Raw genomic sequence first — 17,033 nt, 5'->3', positions numbered from 1 at the left:
AGGGAACCCGGCGGCCCTAGCCGGGCCCAGCAGCGAAGAGCAGGCCCAGCAGTAGCCGGGAAGACGCGGCCGGGGCATTGTTTTAGCCCCTCGGGTTGGGTCCTGCAGGGGGAGGGGAGGCGTTGTGTCCTCGAGACGAGCCCCGTAGCCCTCCCAGGGGACCCGTGCATCAGCGCGTCCGAGCGCCCGGGCTTTGTGAAGTGTCGCGAGTCACCATGGAAACCCAAAGGAAAGCGCAGAAGGGCGCGAAGGGGGCCGGCGGGTTCTCGGGCCGCTCCCTCTGTGCCCTCTCGGACCCCGGCCCTGCAGCAGGGCCTGTCGGGAGTTGTAGTCCCAAGGCGGCGGCCGCGCGCGGCGCCGAGGATGCGGGGCGCCGCCTGTCTCCGCCTCCCCTAACCTGCGAGCGCGAGGTGGGGAGCACTGGGGAGGAGCCGTTGGATCCGTGATTGGCCGAGGCCGCCTCCCCCCCCCCCACGTCCCCTCCCCCGCTCGCGGCTTCGGACTCCAGCGCCCGGCGCGCCAAGGCGGCGATCGAGCGAGCGCGCGTGCAGCCGCCGCCGCCCCGAGCACCCGCAGCTCCGGCGCCACGGCGAGACCGAGGAGAGACGGACCGACCGACGGAGCCTCGCAGCCGCAGCATCCCGGAGGAGTGGGTGATGGCGGGGCGGGCGGTGGGCTTATTCTCCCCGGGCTGGGACATCCATCTCTCACCCTCTGCTTCTCTGGGAGGCGCACAAAAGGGCGGGGGTTGGGGTGCGCCTAGGGGCCCTGCTGCAGGGCACGCGGTGGGAGGTGTAGTTTGGGATTGGGGGCGGCCGTCCGGGCTAAACTGGGGCCCGAATCCGGTCCTCTTTGTACGCCCACAGAGCGCCGTGCGGTGCCTTGCGCATAGTAGGCGTCTAATGTGAGCTCGTGGGATTTCGAAGAACTGGGGTGAGGAGGCGGCTTGGGTGAAGGGGTTTCATTCCTAGCACATAGTAGGCGCCCAGCCTCGCTCGTCGAGGAGCGGTGAATGGCTGGAAGGCTGGGCGGGGGCTTCTCTGGGTGTGGGCCTGTCCTGCCCGGGTCCCTAGATCGGCGCGGTCCCCGGCCCCCCACCCACCACCCATACACACACCCTCGGTCCATCTCGCCTCCGGGTTGGGATTTGCCCAGCCTGGACCGGACCCGGCGGCCCGTTCCACCCGTCCGGCTGACGGAGCGGACGCCTGAGGACGATTCGCCTCCGAGGCACCTGCCTGAACCACAAAGGCCGCCTGCCGCTGCCCGGCCCAGAGCGGGCGCCGAGCTGGGTTCCTTCGCTTGAGCCCAGCGCGGGAGCCCTCCCCGCAGCATCGATCTTGGCGGGCGAGAGACGTCGACGCCCCAGGCCTGGGGAGGGTGCAGGAGTCCAAGCCGGAGAGAAGCTGCTGTGGGGAGAGACGGAGGCTAAGCCTCCGTTTGAGCAAAGATGAGGAGATGGGGAAGCTGGGTGGGGACAGGTGACTGGGTCTGGGAGGAAGGGGGAGTGGAGACCAGGGTTCGAGGAGGAAAGAGAAGGGGGCGGGGGGAGGGTCTGAGGAGGGAGGGAAGCAGCTTGGAGCAGGTGGCGCGAGACGAGGGGAGGCTGGGGCTGATGAAGAATGAGGATGGGAGGAGTGATGCAGGAGGGTGGAGACCGACTGGGTTTGAGGAGGGTAGACGCGAGGGAGGAGGAGACCAGCGCGGTGCGGGGGAGGGTCTCCCTGGGGAGGGAGGTCTCTGGGGAAGGGAGGAGCGGGCAGCTGGGAGGCCGGTCTTGGGCCTGAAGACCCTCAGCTTTAGGCGTGGGGCCTGGCGGTCCAGGTGGCCGGCTGGGTGTGGCCCTTGGAGAGGCGACAGACCCAGGATGGCGGATCCGGGACCCGGCTGGGCTGTCCCCTAGAGGAGCTTTGTCTCCCGGCTTGACACAAATCCGTAGGGACTCCTTTAGGATTTTGTGATAATCCGCAGCGCCGCGGGCACTCCCTTTTCTTCGCGGAGCTGAAAGGCTTGGTCCAGCGGCAGATGCAGCCAGGAAGGCGGAATGGGGAACGTCTCCCGCCGAGGAGACCCGGAGAACAATAGCTGGCGTTGGTATCCACCTGACCACGAACTAGGGCCCCCCAGAACTCAAGTCTGCAGTTTTCTGGTGCAGAAATGCTCCCAGAGAAATCTCAGGGCATGTGCTCGTCTCTTGGGGTTTGTGTTGGGGCGCCAAGCCCCGCCGTTAATTCCCTGGTGTGACTTGCGCGTCCCCCTAGACTGTGGGGCCGGCAATTGGTGCTTTCTGGCTGCGGCGCCGCCGCCCGCGGCTTGCTGTTGTCCAGCAGCCGAGACGTGGCGCGGCGGCCCGGCGGCGACCTGCGGGTCGCCTGGGTGCATAACGGGCTCCCTGAGCAGCCGGCTTTGTCTGCGAGGCGGCCTGCATCGAAGGTCGGTTATGTGTTCACAGAGGGAGCAGTCGGGGCTGGTGCGGATGGTGGTAAAATCTGGGATAAGCACTCGTGGAGATTCCCGCCAAGGGTGCGGCTCCTGGTCTTAGAGCCTGTAGGACCAAAGCTTCCCTCTGCCGGTGACCACACCCAAACCAGCGTGTCCATCCTTTGCAGATTTCGCCCGTATTGTCTGCTGACCTAAGACGGGGCCGGCTCTGTGATAGCAGGGGGCTGCTTGCCCATGGGAAAGCAGATGAACAGACATGGAACCACAAAACAGGAATCCAGCAGAGCTTTGCGTGCGTGCATAGTCTTCCTCCCTGTCTAAGCACCTTTCATGTCAGCCTGCAGCGTCTTGACACGTGAAATGACAGCCAAAAACCAGAATTCGGTTTTATAGGTTTTCTTTGATAATTGTTTAGCTGATATTAAAGGTGAGGTTATAGCATAAGGTTTATACTTTTCAATTATCATTCATTAAAAAAAAAAAAAGAGCAAGGCAGAAGCATTTTTATTCCAAGAGCAGAGGAAACTTGGCTAAATTGACAGAGCATCGTAAGACTAATTGATGTGACTTATGTTTGCCATTTGCCATGAAGTTAATTGATGAGCCTTTTGGCTCTCTTATGCTAGCCTTGAAACCTCAGGATTTTCTTTCTCAACCAGTTTGATGCATAAGGTGAGGGGCTCTGATGTAACTGTTGGCTCTGGCCCAGAACGTATGGTCATTGCTAGCACGAAGGCCTCCTATCTAGGCTGTGCCGAGTGGCCACAGGAAAGTAGCAGTAGACTGTGTCTTGCAGGTTTTAAAGGATGGTGCTTTGAGGAGGTGCTTCTCAGAATTTACAAAACTGGTCTGGAAGGACTGGAAGCTGGATATTTTTAACTAAATTAATAGACCTATCTATCTCCAGAATAGGTGAAAACCGGGAATCTCAATATTAGAAGACCCAAAATCTGACGCTGAAGGTTTTTTGTTATGAAAAAGCTGCAATAGGAAATGTGTTTTCATGTTATTACCCAAGGGGAAAAGTTTCAGGAGGGAATGTTTTGTTGGTTTATTATTTTTGAAAGCATTTTACGGATTTGTTTAAGGGTGTAATCCTAGTAAAGGGCTGTGAACATCCTACCCAGTCTTTTCCTTGTGGGGAGTCCATAAATGAGGAATGCCAACATGCCCAGCCCGTTTCTACAGGGAAGATGGAGAGAAAGCAGCATCCCCCTCTGGCCTCCTGTGAAAATGTCTGGGAGGCAGGTGACCCCAGAGAAGGGCTTATGTCCCCAGAATCCAGGGTGCCATTCGTAACTCCCATCTCCCTGACCTTGGGGACCTCAGCTAGGTGTACAAAAGATGTTCACAGGACATGAAGACCTGGTCGTTTTCAGCATAGCCTCTCCAAGATGCAGACTTAGCCAGGGTACTTCCAGTATTCTCAGCGCCCTGCGTGCATGTTTCCACCTCCAGAAACAGTTACACAGCAAGGCAAGTCTACACAATTGGCAAAACTTAGGTTTGGGGACTTGGTGTAGGCTTCATCTGTGGTACCTCCACCTCTCTCTGTCCTCCTGCCATGGATGTCTGAGAATTTTCCCTTCTTAATAATAGCTCCTCTGACCCAGGATGCAGTGTGACCCAGCATTAGCTCCAGGGAACTGTAGGCCAAAGGCCATCACAACTGTGGACAAATCTCTGGGGTAAATTAGGATTTAGATAAATATTGACAGCCAGAGAAGTCAATTTTACTAGAAAAGAGTATTGAAGACTCAGTCTATCTTTCTGGTGTAAAAATTAACCAAATTCTGATAGAATCTGATCCTGTTCATACATTTTTGTTTTCTGAGCTATAAGAAAACATTTCAGAAAAGTCTAAGACTTAGTTCTCTGGATCCTGTTGGAGAACTATAATACAGAAAATCCTTGTCACTGTGGAAACCTGTAGGGAGAAGCTGGTGTAATATGAAATCAAACGAGAATAACAAGAAGGTGTTTGATTTTATTGCACTGCTAGTGAATAAAATAAATGAGAAATTAATCTCAAGATCTTTGCCTTAAATTTTTTAGATGAAGATGAAAGGCTCAAATACTATGATATGAATCTTTAGTGAACTTTGATATTTATGCATAAAAGTAGACACATTATATTCTTTTTTTTTTTTTTGGTGAGGGAGACCAGCCCTAAGCTAACATCTGTGCTAATCCTCCCCTTTTTGCTGAGGAAGACCGGCTCTGAGCTAACATCTATTGCCATTCCTCCTCCTTTTTTTTTTTTTATCCTTCCCCAAAGCCCCAGCAGATAGTTGTATGTCATAGTTGCATAGCCTTCTAGCTGCTGTATGTGGGACGTGGCCTCAGCATGGCCGGAGAAGCGGTGTGTCGGTGCGCGCCCCGGATCCGAACCCTGGCCGCCAGCAGCGGAGCGTGCGCACTTAACCGCTAAGCCACGGGGCCGGCCCGACACGTTATATTCTTTAACAAAACAAATTCATGAAAGAATATTGTTTATGATTTGTTCTATTTCAATCTTTGAAACTTATTTAATTGAAAATAATGGACTTAACCATAGCATCCTCTGTGTTAATATATGTATAGCACTGAGTAGTATCTGACACCTGGTAAGTGCTCAATGAATGTTAGTTATCACCATCATCATACTCTCCCCCCAGAACGTATGCCCACAAAAACAACATTTCGGTTCCTTATTTAATCTTTCATTCCAAGGGGCCAGGGCAGGCTGCTGTGGGCTACCAACAGTGGGAACAGAAAGAATGATTAAGTCCTCTTTCTGAAGCTCCCACCCTTGCAAATAGTAGGAATAGCTCTGTGCTGAGTCTGAGCCTCTTTAAGCACAGCTGTTTTCAGCAGCTGAGAACTTGCAGAGTTAAGAATGTTCCAGAAGCACTCTGACCCCAGCTTTGCCAAATCATCCCTGGGTGTAGAGTTGGCCTGGCGTCTCACCCTGCTCCTACACCTTCTAAAGGAACAATCAGACACCTGTATTAGTGAGGTGCTGTTGTTCCGAGGCTGTTCTGTTCTTGGTGTGGGAAAGAGTGACCCTCTTTGGTTGATGGCAGATTGTTAGGAATAAAAATATCTCAAGTTTTCCAGCTAAGAAATAAACTCAGCACCACAAAATTACTTATTTAACAAACACTTTCAAAGCACTTACTCTTTGCTGGGGTTTGTTCTAGCTCTTATGAATTAAGTACTATTATCATCCCCATTTTACAGATGAAGCAACAGAGGCACAGAAATCACCCAGCCAGAGAAGTGGCAGAGCCAAGCTTCAAACCCTAGGAGTCTGCTTAGAGTCTGTATAAGTCAGAGTTCTCCAGAGAAACAGAACCAATAAGGATTGGCATATGTGATGGGGGGCTGACAAGTCCCATATGTGTAGGGCAGCCAGCAGACTGGAAACTCTCAGGCAAGGAGCTGATATTTTGGTCTTAAGGTAGAATTTCTTCTTCCTCGGGGAAACCTCAATTTTTCTCTTAAGGCCTTTCAACTGATTGTATCAACCCACATTATAAAGGAACATGTCCTTTACTTAAAGTCAATTGATTGTAGATGTTAACCACATCTACAAAATACCTTCACAGCAACACATATACATGAGTGTTTGATTGAATGACTGGATACTATAGCCTAGCCAAGATGACATGAAAAACAAACCATCACAGGGTCCATGCTTTTAAAGATTTTATTTATTTTATTCTTTCCCCCCAAAGCCCCAGTGGACAGTCGCGTGTCGCAGCTGCACATCCTTCCAGTCGCTGCACGTGGGACTCGGCCCCAGGACGAACGGAGAAGTGGTGCCTCGATGCGCACCCGGGATCCGAACCCGGGCCGCCAGCATCGCAGCGCGCACACCCAACCACCAAGCCACAGGGCCGGCCCCATGCTTTTAAACACTACCCCAAGCTAAGAACCTTACTTGTTGGGTGTAAAGTTTACAATAAACTAAATAATTTAGCAATGGGCTATTCCATTACAAAATGGTGCTCCTTGCCTTATTTAAAATAGAATTTGGACCTCTTTTTTCATCCATGTAGCTTCTAGCACAAAACATTGCTCAGAGTAAGGGTTCAATAGGTAATATTGAAAGAATGACTGACGGAATGATTTAGATGATATTTTACATGATTTTCCAGCCATTGAGGCCTCTGGCTCCCCATTTGAATTTAAAGTCATTGGCCCAAGTGAGGTTGAGGTTTTATGAATGACTAGATTCTCCTGAAAAAAGCAGAATATCTGCATTCTGAATTGAGCGTTGTGTCATTCTCCACCCGCCAACATCTGTCCATTTTCATTCGCTCGGTAAAGTTTTTTGGGTCTCAACTGCCTTGACTCCTTGTGCGTGTCTCCCACACAGTAGCAGTGCCCGGTGCTCAGTCACACCATCTTTGTGTCACTTCAGTGTCCATTTACAGGCAGCCCCTTTGTTGAGTTCAGATCTGCATGGGCTCGCTCTAATGTCTCAGCCTTGGGTCTTTATTCTCCCTGCTTTTGTCTGGTCCTGTCCTTCCCTTTTGTCCTTTTGCAGAGCATGATCCACTGTTAAGGAAAAAGTTGCCTCGTTTCTCATTTTTACCATTTCAACCAGATTTCTGTCTTTGTGGATCGATATGTTCATTCTGTTATAAAATTCAAGCATAGCCTCTAATTTTTTCATTCAATATCTTTTTGCTCTTGTGTCCAACACATGTGAAACTCAACTTTAATGAAGTCACGTGGATTGTTTTAAGTTGGCCATATTGTCAATTATGTGGGCAATACACATATGTAAAATGGTGACTACATATGTGGGGGTGGGGTGGGGTGGGTAAGGGTGTGTTTTTAAAATATTTTTATTTTTTAAACTTTTTAGTGAAGTATAACAGATATACAGAAAAGTATACAGATCATAAGCCTATAGCTTAATGAATTTTGGCAAACTAAACACATCCATGTAATCAGCACCAGATCAAGAAAGAGGTTACCTATACCCAAAAGCCCCCCTTAAATCCCCTCCCAGTTGCTACTCTTCCTCAAGGTCACTAACTACTATGCTGACTTCTTACAGCATAGATCAGCTTTGCCTATTTTTGAACTTTTTGCGAAGGGAATCAGATAGTGGGTCCTCTTTCATGAGTGGCTTCTTTTGCTTAACATTATGTTTGTTGCATTTCATTTGCTCGCTTTCATTGCCATCTAGCATTCCGTTGTGTAAATGTACCACAAGTTATTTTCCATTATATTGTTAATGGGTATTTGGGTAGTTTCCCGTTTGGGGCTATCATGAATAGTGCTGTTGTGAACATTCTAGTATGTATCTTTTGGTGAACACGTGTGTTTTTGTTGGGTATATACTCAGTAGTGGAATTGCTGGGTCAAGGGTACGCATATGTTGTGTTTTAGTAGACTATGCCAAACAGTAAGATTAACGGTGAAATTAAAAAAAAAAAAAAAAGACACTCTGAGGTACACAATGCTGTGATTAAACTATTTTTGGAAACCCTGAAGGCTGGCGTAATGTTGTGGCTTGATCGGAGGTTGGTTTCAAACTCATTCTTCAGCAAAAAATAGAACTTGAAGCTGTGTCTAATTCTGAAATGAACATTTTTAAACTAATGGTTCTGTGTTTCAGTCTTGCTATAGCAGTTTCCTTACTCCTATTTCTTAAGGTAAAGATGAGACTCAGATTATAGTCACAGCATGGGCCCAAAGAACATTCCGGAGATGTCCTGTCAGCCTTGAACAGGATTAACAAGTGATTTTTGTTCTGTTAACTATTTTGTATTTCTTGTTTTGGGTCAAATAGCGATTTTGAATTATGTGATTTCTGTGGCTTAAAAATTCCTCAAAAAGTGTCAGCTTGGAATCACGGAGTTCAGATTTCTCACTTGGGAATTAGAATTATAGCCTATATCCCACTTTTTGTGGGTTTCTAAAAAGACTTAAAATGGACATGATTTTTACAACTAGATTATAATGGAAAAAACCTCTGCAACTACTGAAAAACAGCAAATATGAGACACAGAGATATGAACAATAGCCTTTAGATTGTGGATATAAGGCAAACTCATCTCATTTCCATGGCTGGTCTTCGTTGATGGCAGTGATAAACATGGCCAGTGTGGATCAAGGGCAGCAATTCAGGCATAATTATAGGATGATGGTGAGGAAACCTGTGCCACCAAAGGAGCATGACAAGGCAGTCATGAATTCCTAACTTGGCTGGGTTTTCTTTATGAGACCCATTCACAGCCAAGTTGTTCCTGAGAAAGATTTTTTTCCTGTCACATGGCCTGCCATTTGGTATTGGTATTGGTCCCCATTCAAGCAAGTGAGCGAGATGAGATTTATCATTGCTTTAAAACCTAAATTTACTGCTTGAACTCTGAGTCCCTTGGCACTTACATATTTCATATCTTTTATAATATAGGATTTATTTTGTACTTTAAAATGTACAATATTCCAGTATTTAATCAATTATAAAACCACCTATAGACCATTTTGCTAATACAGCCTATGTAATTTTTACTTGTTCCAGCAAACCCTTGTCCATATGCGCACGTCATTTTTACAGAGTTGTAACCCCAACGTGGATACTGTTTCATATTCTGTTCTTTCATCTGACATTAGAAAAACTTGTTCATGTCTCCACCTAATTTAAAAAGGTAAACTTTTAAATGGCTACCTAGGGGCCAGCCTGGTGGTGTAGCAGTTAAGTTCACGTGCTGTGCTTTGGCTGCCCAGGGTTTGCGGGTTCGGATCCTGGGTGCAGACCTACACACCACTTATCAAGCCATGCTATGGTAGCATCCCATATAAAGTAGAAGATGGGCACAGATGTTAGCCCAGGGCCAGTCTTCCTCAGAAAAAAGAGGATTGGCAACAGATGTTAGCTCAGGGCTAATCTTCCTCAAAAAAAAAAAGAAAAGAAAAAAAGAAAGAAATGGCTGCCCACCATTCCATTGGAGTATACTATACTCTATTTAGACAATTTGATTGTCTTATTGATTAACATTTGGGTTATGTCCATATTTTTCCATTATTTTAGATAGTATTCGTGTCTTTGTGAACATCACATACATTATTTTATTGCCCAGCTGATAATATTTTTTTGAGAAATGAGATTCTTTTCAAAAAAATGTTTTTGATGTGGGGGTTGCAACCTTACCCATAATACCTGATAGTTTTCACATAAAGAGAAATGCATAAATACATATTAATTCCATGATTTAAGGACCAACTTCACCAAGTTCCCTCATCAGAGAATGCTTTCTAATCAGTCTTAGTTGGCAAGTTGGTCATCAAAGAATTTGTAAAAGTGGAATAAAATTGTCTGAGATAATCAGTCATTAAAAGCAGGACTTGCAATAATAATTTGGAGGGCAAAAGACTCCAAGTAAAGCTGATTTTTATCAATACATTCTATAAAATTGTGCTGTCTCTTAGTAGCAGATAGCACCTAAAGTTGGCCATTGTGAAAGAAATTAAATGGGCTCCATGTTGTGGAGATGAAACAGTTATGAGAGAGTCCAATACTTAGTTAAGTTCTAAATATCTAGGAATAGAATGCAAATAGCCAGGAACTGGAAATGAATATTGGAACAGCCTGGCAAGTGAGAGAGAGGTTAACTAACCATTCAATACCTGGACTTAACTTGCACTGAGCTGTTATGGGCTTGAGCCTCCTCTCAGACCTACACATATTTCCTGAGTACCTGCAAGAGGCAGTGGGAATTCCAGGAAAGACCTTGCACGTGGGAGAGAGATGAGTTTGAATCCTGACTCTGCTGTTTCCTAGGTGTGAGAGACTTGGGTAAAGTCATTAATCTCCCCATCCTCAGTTTCCTTGTGATTTAAAGAGATGTTACTGTCTTCCTCACAGATTTGTTAGGAGGATTCATGCAATAATATGCACGGTGCCTGGTGGGTGCATGGTAAGCACTCAGTAAATGGAGATAATGGTATTCTCTAGATGCTAAGTTAGGTGCTTTGAGATATATATAGGTATATAACAGTATCGTCAAAGGTTCATGATTGTCAAATGAACAGGCTGGACCATATGATAATTGATGCAGAGGTAATAGACAGCACATAAGAAGTTCAGTCAGAATGGCTCAGTTCCCCCTCTGTACAATGAGGAAATGGAGACTAGATGATATCTGACAGCTTTGATGTTCTGTGACAGCCATGTTGTGTTACTGCTGAAACTGTCATGATTCCTAACCAGCTAAAACCACAGACTTGCAGTTTGGCAGTATCTATCAAAGTTAAAACTGCGTACTCTTTAACCCGGCAATACCGCTTCTAGGAATTTATCCTAAAGCTATACAAGTATGTGTGCACAATGAAAAATAGGAAGGGAAATTATTGCAGCATTATTTGTACTAGCAAACAATTAGACCCAAACTAAATTCCCATCATTGGAGAGCTAATTAATTACATTATGATGCATTCTTACAAAGAAATATTATGCAGCCATTAAAAAGAATAAGCCAGCAGGTATTTTTGCTATGATATAGAATAATCTCTAATATACATCATTGAATAGGAAGAAAGTGGGCAGAACAGTATTTAATGCATGCTGTCATTCGTGTAATAAAAAATATATACATTTATGCTTAAATATGCTTAGATTGTCCATGGAAGGAAACACAACAAAACCTCTGTTGGTGCTTGTCTCTGGAGGAAGGGCCTGGGGAAAATTTAACTATTTATATGGTTTTAAGTGTTTATCATGTATATATTTTACCTGTGTAAACAATAATGAAAAATATTGGGCAGTCCTGGATGGCTCTGGCTCACCCTGTTAGAGACTCAAGAAAACTTGAGAAGGGTGCAGTTCTTGGCCCCATGTTCATGGCATGTTCTCGTGGACCCCCAGATGGAGGACTCCTGAATAAGACACAAGCATTCAGAGTAAGGCTTTTAAGCCTACTGAAGAGACATAATGTGTCACCCATTCAAAAAAGAAAGGCTCTGGGACCAGGAAGTGGGGATGACCCATTACTGCCGAGTAACAAATAGCATTTCTTTTTTTTTTTTTATTTTTTTTTTTTATTTTTTTTTTTTTTAAAGATTTTATTTATTCAGTTTTTTCCCCCCAAAGCCCCAGTAGATAGTTGTATGTCATAGGTTCACATCCTTCTAGTTGCTGTACGTGGGACTCGGCCTCACGTTGGACGGAGAAGTGGTGCCTCGGGGCGCTCCCGGGATCCGAACCCGGGCCGCCAGCATCAGAGCGTGCACACTTGACCGCTAAGCCACGGAGCCGGCCCGCAAATAGCATTTCTAATATTTTCCCTTTTAGTCATTTTTATTCAAATTTGATTCAAATTTTAAGACACAGAAGATGAGAAGCACTAACTGGGCATCATGAATCTCCCACAGTGATGTGTGCATGTGCTCATTCCCATATCCCATCCTTCATAGAACGGTGTTTCTTGAACACCTACAGTGGTCCAGGTGTCATCATAGGATATCAGAGCTAAAAAAGAACCTTAGACAACATTTAGTCTTTTCACAGAGGAGAAACCTCTAAGGCGATTTACCCTCCAGTGAGCTGTATCAGTGTGGAGTATTGGCTAATTTTGCCCTTTTTGGTCTCGAATGACAGGTTAGGAGGCCTCTGGTTGCTCCTGCAGAGTTAGTTCCCTCATGTAGAGTGTTCATTCCATTCTGCCTTGCATTCTGGTTACATGTGGACATGTTTCCTCTGGAAGGACTGTGAAGACAGACTCTTGGTGTGTCCCCCGCCATGATCCCCGACTCCTGGTGTTCACACCTTTGTGTAATCCCCTTCCTTGAGGGTGGGCAGGACCTGTGGTTTGCTTTTAACCAATAGAAGATGGCAAAGGTGATGGGGTGTCATTCCCATCACTATGTCGTGTAATATAAGACCCCATCTTGCTAGCAAACTTGCTCTAGAGACTCTCATTGCTGGCTTGATGAAGAAGTGGCTATGTTGGGAAAGCCCACTTGGCTGGGAATTGGGTGGCCTCTAGGAGCCAGTAGTGACCTCTAGCTGAAAGCCTACGACCACAAGGAAATGAATTCTGCCAGCAACTTGAGTGAGCTTGGAAGCAAGTTCTTCCCAGTCAGATCTCCGGATGAGAGCACAGGCTGTCCAACACCTTGGTTGCAGCCTGTGAGACTCTAAGCAGAGAACCCAGGACTCCTGACCCACAGAAAGTGTGAGGTAATAAATATATGTTGTTTTAAGCCATTAAGCTTGCGGTAATTTTCTACACAGCACGGAAAACTAATACAGAACTCTCCTGAGGCACTGTTTATAATTTTATTTATTTATTTATTTTTCCCCCAAAGCCCCAGTAGACAGTTGTATGTCATAGTTGCACATTCCTCTAGTTGCTGCATGTGGGACGCGGCCCCAGCATGGCCAGACAAGCAGCGCGTCTGCGCGCGCCTGGGATCCGAACCCGGGCCGCCTGCATCGGAGCGCACGCACCCAACCGCTAAGCCACGGGGCCGGCCCATTGAGGCACTGTTTATATGTTTTCCTCGCCCATTTTGCCGCGTGAACTCATTGCTTCCTTTGTCTATTAATCTCTTCCCGGTCTTTGCTCCCCCCCTGCCTCCCCGCCCTTACTCCTGGCTTCTGCTGGTTAGAGGTGGAGAGCAGCTGTGCTCTGACCCTGACAATCTGATGGAAGTCACTGGCACAGTGGGCACCTCCGGCCTCTGTAGTAGAGGTCCAGCAGAGTGAGGGAGGGTATTTTGCCCAAGTTGGTGGGGAGGGAATCTGGGATGGAGCTGTGCAGAGGAATTTACTAGAAAGCAGTTGTGGGGGTGGTCAACACTCAATTAGTGGCCTTTTTCAATGTATACAACCTATTCCGGAAGTTGTTTCAGTCTGTTCCTGGTTGTTTTTGTTGTTGTGTTTTGTTTTGATGGTGGGGAGGGTACTTGTTGAGTCCTCTTTTTGGAATACACTCTGTAGCCTCTGGCACATGCACTCTGAGGGCCTCTCCACAGAGGAAGAGAAGATGTTCCCCTTCCCCTACCACCCAACTCCATAATCATCTTCCTCAGAATCCACCTGGGGAGCTCAGCCCCTTCCCTCATGTCACCTGAATGTCCCTTCACTTTTATAGCAAGCCAGACACCTGCATTGCCCTGGGCCCAGCCCACCCCTCAGAGCTCAGCTCTGCCAAGCCACATCCCCCTTCACGCCCTTTGCCACAGCTCTGACATGGCTGCAGATCTGCCTCCAAAAACCACTCCAGGCTTTTGGCATCCTCACCCCCGTTTACACTGGTTCAGTTTCAGCTTCTGTCTAGGAGCAGTGGGGACGTTCTTGACACTGACCCCCAAGCCTTTACCCCACTTGCCCTCCTGGGAACTTGTTTTTTGACTTGTGGACCAGGCTGGAGTATCCATTCTTTCCTATTACTGCTTCTTAAAGCTTGCCCTGTGGGCTTAGCCTGAAGCCCCCTGATGCAAGTTTGAAATATCTTTGAAGCCTTATTAACAGCTTTATTAAGATATAATTTACATACCATAAAATTCATCCATGTAAAGTGTGCAATTCAATGGTTTTTAGTGTATTCACAGAGTTGTGCAACCATCACCATACCCTGATTTTAGGACATTTTCATCACCCCAAAAAACCCCTTAACAGTTACACCCCATTCCCCTCTACCACTCCCCCTGCCCCAGCCCCTGACAACCACTAACCTACTTTTTTATCTCTATAGGTTTGCCTTTTCTGGATATTTCATATAAATGGAATCATATGTGGCATTTTGTGGCTGTCGAAGCCTGAGTTTTTAACCTTAAAAAAGTAATGGCATTGGGGCCGGCCTGGTGGTGTAGTGGTTAAGTTGGCACGCTCCGCTTGAGCGGTCCAGGTTCACAGGTTCGGATTCCAGGAGCAGACCTACACCACTTGTCAGCCATGCTGTGGCGGTGACTCACATACAAAATAGAGGAAAGATTGGCACAGATGTTAGCTCAGGGCCAATCTTCCTTACACACACACAGAAAAGTAATGCATTGTCTGCACTCTAGCTCACAATATACTCTTTTTTGTTGTGATATAAAGTCATAAAGGTTTTGGGAATTACATACAGCTAAAATATGTAATGCCACCAAAGTGTTCCAGGAAGAGGTGTGCTGTTTGCCCCAAGCTCACTCATGCAACACTCCTTGGGCCCCAGCCAGAAGGGCAGACCAAGACAATTCTGACAGCATCTAGATGTCTTTCTATCCAGAGCAGGTAAAAGTCCAGAAGTAGCATTATTTGAGCAGACAATTAAAGGGGATGATGATTAACATTCTCTGAGCATCTGCCGCTAGCCAGGCCCATGCTAAGTACTGCAGGAAGGAAAAGATGGAGGGAGGCACTGCCTTAAAGACTGTGTAACTGGCAGGGAAGTGGCCACTACAACTTATGGGGGCAGGGCCCACAAGCCCAGAGACTCATCTTGGCCATTAGGATACATCAAAGGTCTTCCCTTGATGAGGTCTTTGGGGAAGAAGATATTCAGGCAAAAGGATGGGTTTGAAATGGAAAATAGGGCCAAGGACATGGAGGATCCGCTTGGCTGGTGTGTCAGAGGAAGGAGGCTTGGACAGCAGGGGAAGGAGACAGACTGAAGGTGGTTAGGGGCAGCTGAGCACAACCCCACCCCCGTGTTTCCATCTCTTCCCCTTTGGGAGTCTGTGTGCTCAGGGGAGTAACAAGGATGGGGCCCGGGAGGATGGAAAATGAGGAGACCTTGTCTTTATCTGCATGAATTCACACAGACTCACTAGTGCCCCTGGGCCTCCAGACCACTCTCAGCAATTTTTCTTTCCTAATCAAAATCAATGACAACACAACGACAAGTTTCAAAATATATTTAGTTTAGTGTGTGTGTCTGTGTGTGTTTAAAGTAAGAAAATCATGTGGGTAAATGCAATGTGCTTTTTCTCTTTTTAAGCTTGTATTAAAATAATCTCTTGTTCTTGCTTTCTTTAGAACCTTTGTTTGTGTCCTTCATGCTCCAGATAACCAGTAAATAGCACAGAAAATGCAGTCTTTCCTCCTAATTGTGGAATCCTCTGTTCTCAGTTAAGATGTGTAGATAGTTTTTGTTTTTGTTTTTAAGGTTATGGTGAGCTTGGAGTAATCAGCATGTTTTATTGTATAAGAATTTATTGTTGGGGCCGGCCGGGTGGTGCAAGCGGTTAAGTGCGCGCGCTCCGCTGCAACGGCCCGGGGTTCGCCGGTTTGGATCCTGGGCGCGCACCCACATGCTGCTTGTCAAGCCATGCTGTGGTGGCATCCCATATAAAGTGGAGGAAGATGGGCATGGATGTTAGCCCAGGGCCAGTCTTCCTCAGCAGAAAGAGGAGGATTGGCAGATGTTAGCTCAGGGCCGATCTTCCTCACACACACACACACAAAAACAATTTATTGTAATGGGTATGGCCCATGAGAAAGAGTGGGTGAAGAGACTGTCAATCAAGAGCCTGGAAAACATACATAGCTCAAGGCTTCTGTTATGTTTTTCAACTCCTAAGTAGTAGTCAACACATTGAACATTTATGGGGCCCTGTGCCAAGTGTGAACACAGATGTTAACACAAAGATATCTGTAATGCACAGTCCTCGCCCCTCTGACAAGCACAGCCTGAAATGCCAGCAGAGAGGCAGAGACTTGAGATTCTTGAAGGCGGGGATTCTGTAGTACTCATTTTGAAGCCCGCCATCCAGGACAGTGAGGGGCACCTGGTGGGCGTCTGTATGCCTGGTGGGTGAAGGACACATGGGTTGGCCAGACAGAAGGTAGATGCCCTGTGACCAGTAGAGCCCGGAGAGTGAGAATGCAGGGCAGAGGCAGGAAAGAGAATGTCTAGGAGTTCAACCTGGGTTTAGATCTTGCCTTCCACACTTACTAATATTCTATGTGATGCGAAGCAAGTTACCTCGCCTTTCTGAACCCCATTGTCCTCATTCATTGCAGTGTTGCTGTGAGGATTAGAAATAAGGCACATCTGCTACTGTGCATGGCACATAAAGGGGCTCAGTAAATTTGACCAGCCTTAGAGGATGGAAGGTAGAGTTTCCTCGGTGAAAATGATTTTATTGCTTCCCCGGTCCCTGGTTTTATAAATAATACATATTCACTGTAAAAAAAAAATGTAAACAATATTTAAAGGTATAAGAAAGAATGTAAAAGTCACCTGAAATCCCACGACCCTAAGACAGCCACCATTTGCATTTTGGTGACCTTCTTTGATGCGTCTCGTTATGTAGACACACACACATTCTGTTTTAATTGTTGACTTTTTTTTCTTTTTTAAAAATTAGACTTTTCCCCCTTCCTCTAATTCCTCTCTTTTCCTCTCCTCTTCTCCAACTAAATACCATCTTCTCCCTCAGGTAACCAGTGTAACTAAACAGGGGTGTTTTCATCCATATTTTACTCCATACACATCATTGTGTATAAATATATACATACATAGATATTTTTTGCACTTGTTCATTTTACCAGAATGGGATCCTATTATGTCTATGTCTATGTGTAGATGTATTGGATTTCCATTTTGGTAAAATATATCATCTCTATAACTTGCCTTTCTTATTACATCTTGGAAAAAGCT

At 46.5% G+C, this 17,033-nt stretch overlaps 1 protein-coding gene across 2 annotated transcripts in view; it reads left to right on the top strand.

The window, feature by feature from the left end:
• Positions 1-501: 501 nt before the first annotated feature.
• Positions 502-17,033, top strand: part of DPYSL5 (dihydropyrimidinase like 5) — a 95,931-nt gene continuing 79,399 nt past the window's right edge. For both annotated transcript variants that reach the window (XM_087437029.1, XM_004418251.3), the window contains exon 1: positions 502-649. The gene's annotated coding sequence lies outside the window, so the exon portion shown is untranslated. The remainder of the gene's footprint in view (positions 650-17,033) is intronic.

Source organism: Ceratotherium simum, chromosome 11 (genome assembly GCF_057802395.1).
Source record: "Ceratotherium simum simum isolate JZ-2026a chromosome 11, ASM5780239v1, whole genome shotgun sequence".
Lineage (NCBI taxonomy): Eukaryota > Metazoa > Chordata > Mammalia > Perissodactyla > Rhinocerotidae > Ceratotherium > Ceratotherium simum.
This window is presented reverse-complemented; position numbering and strand designations above follow the sequence as displayed.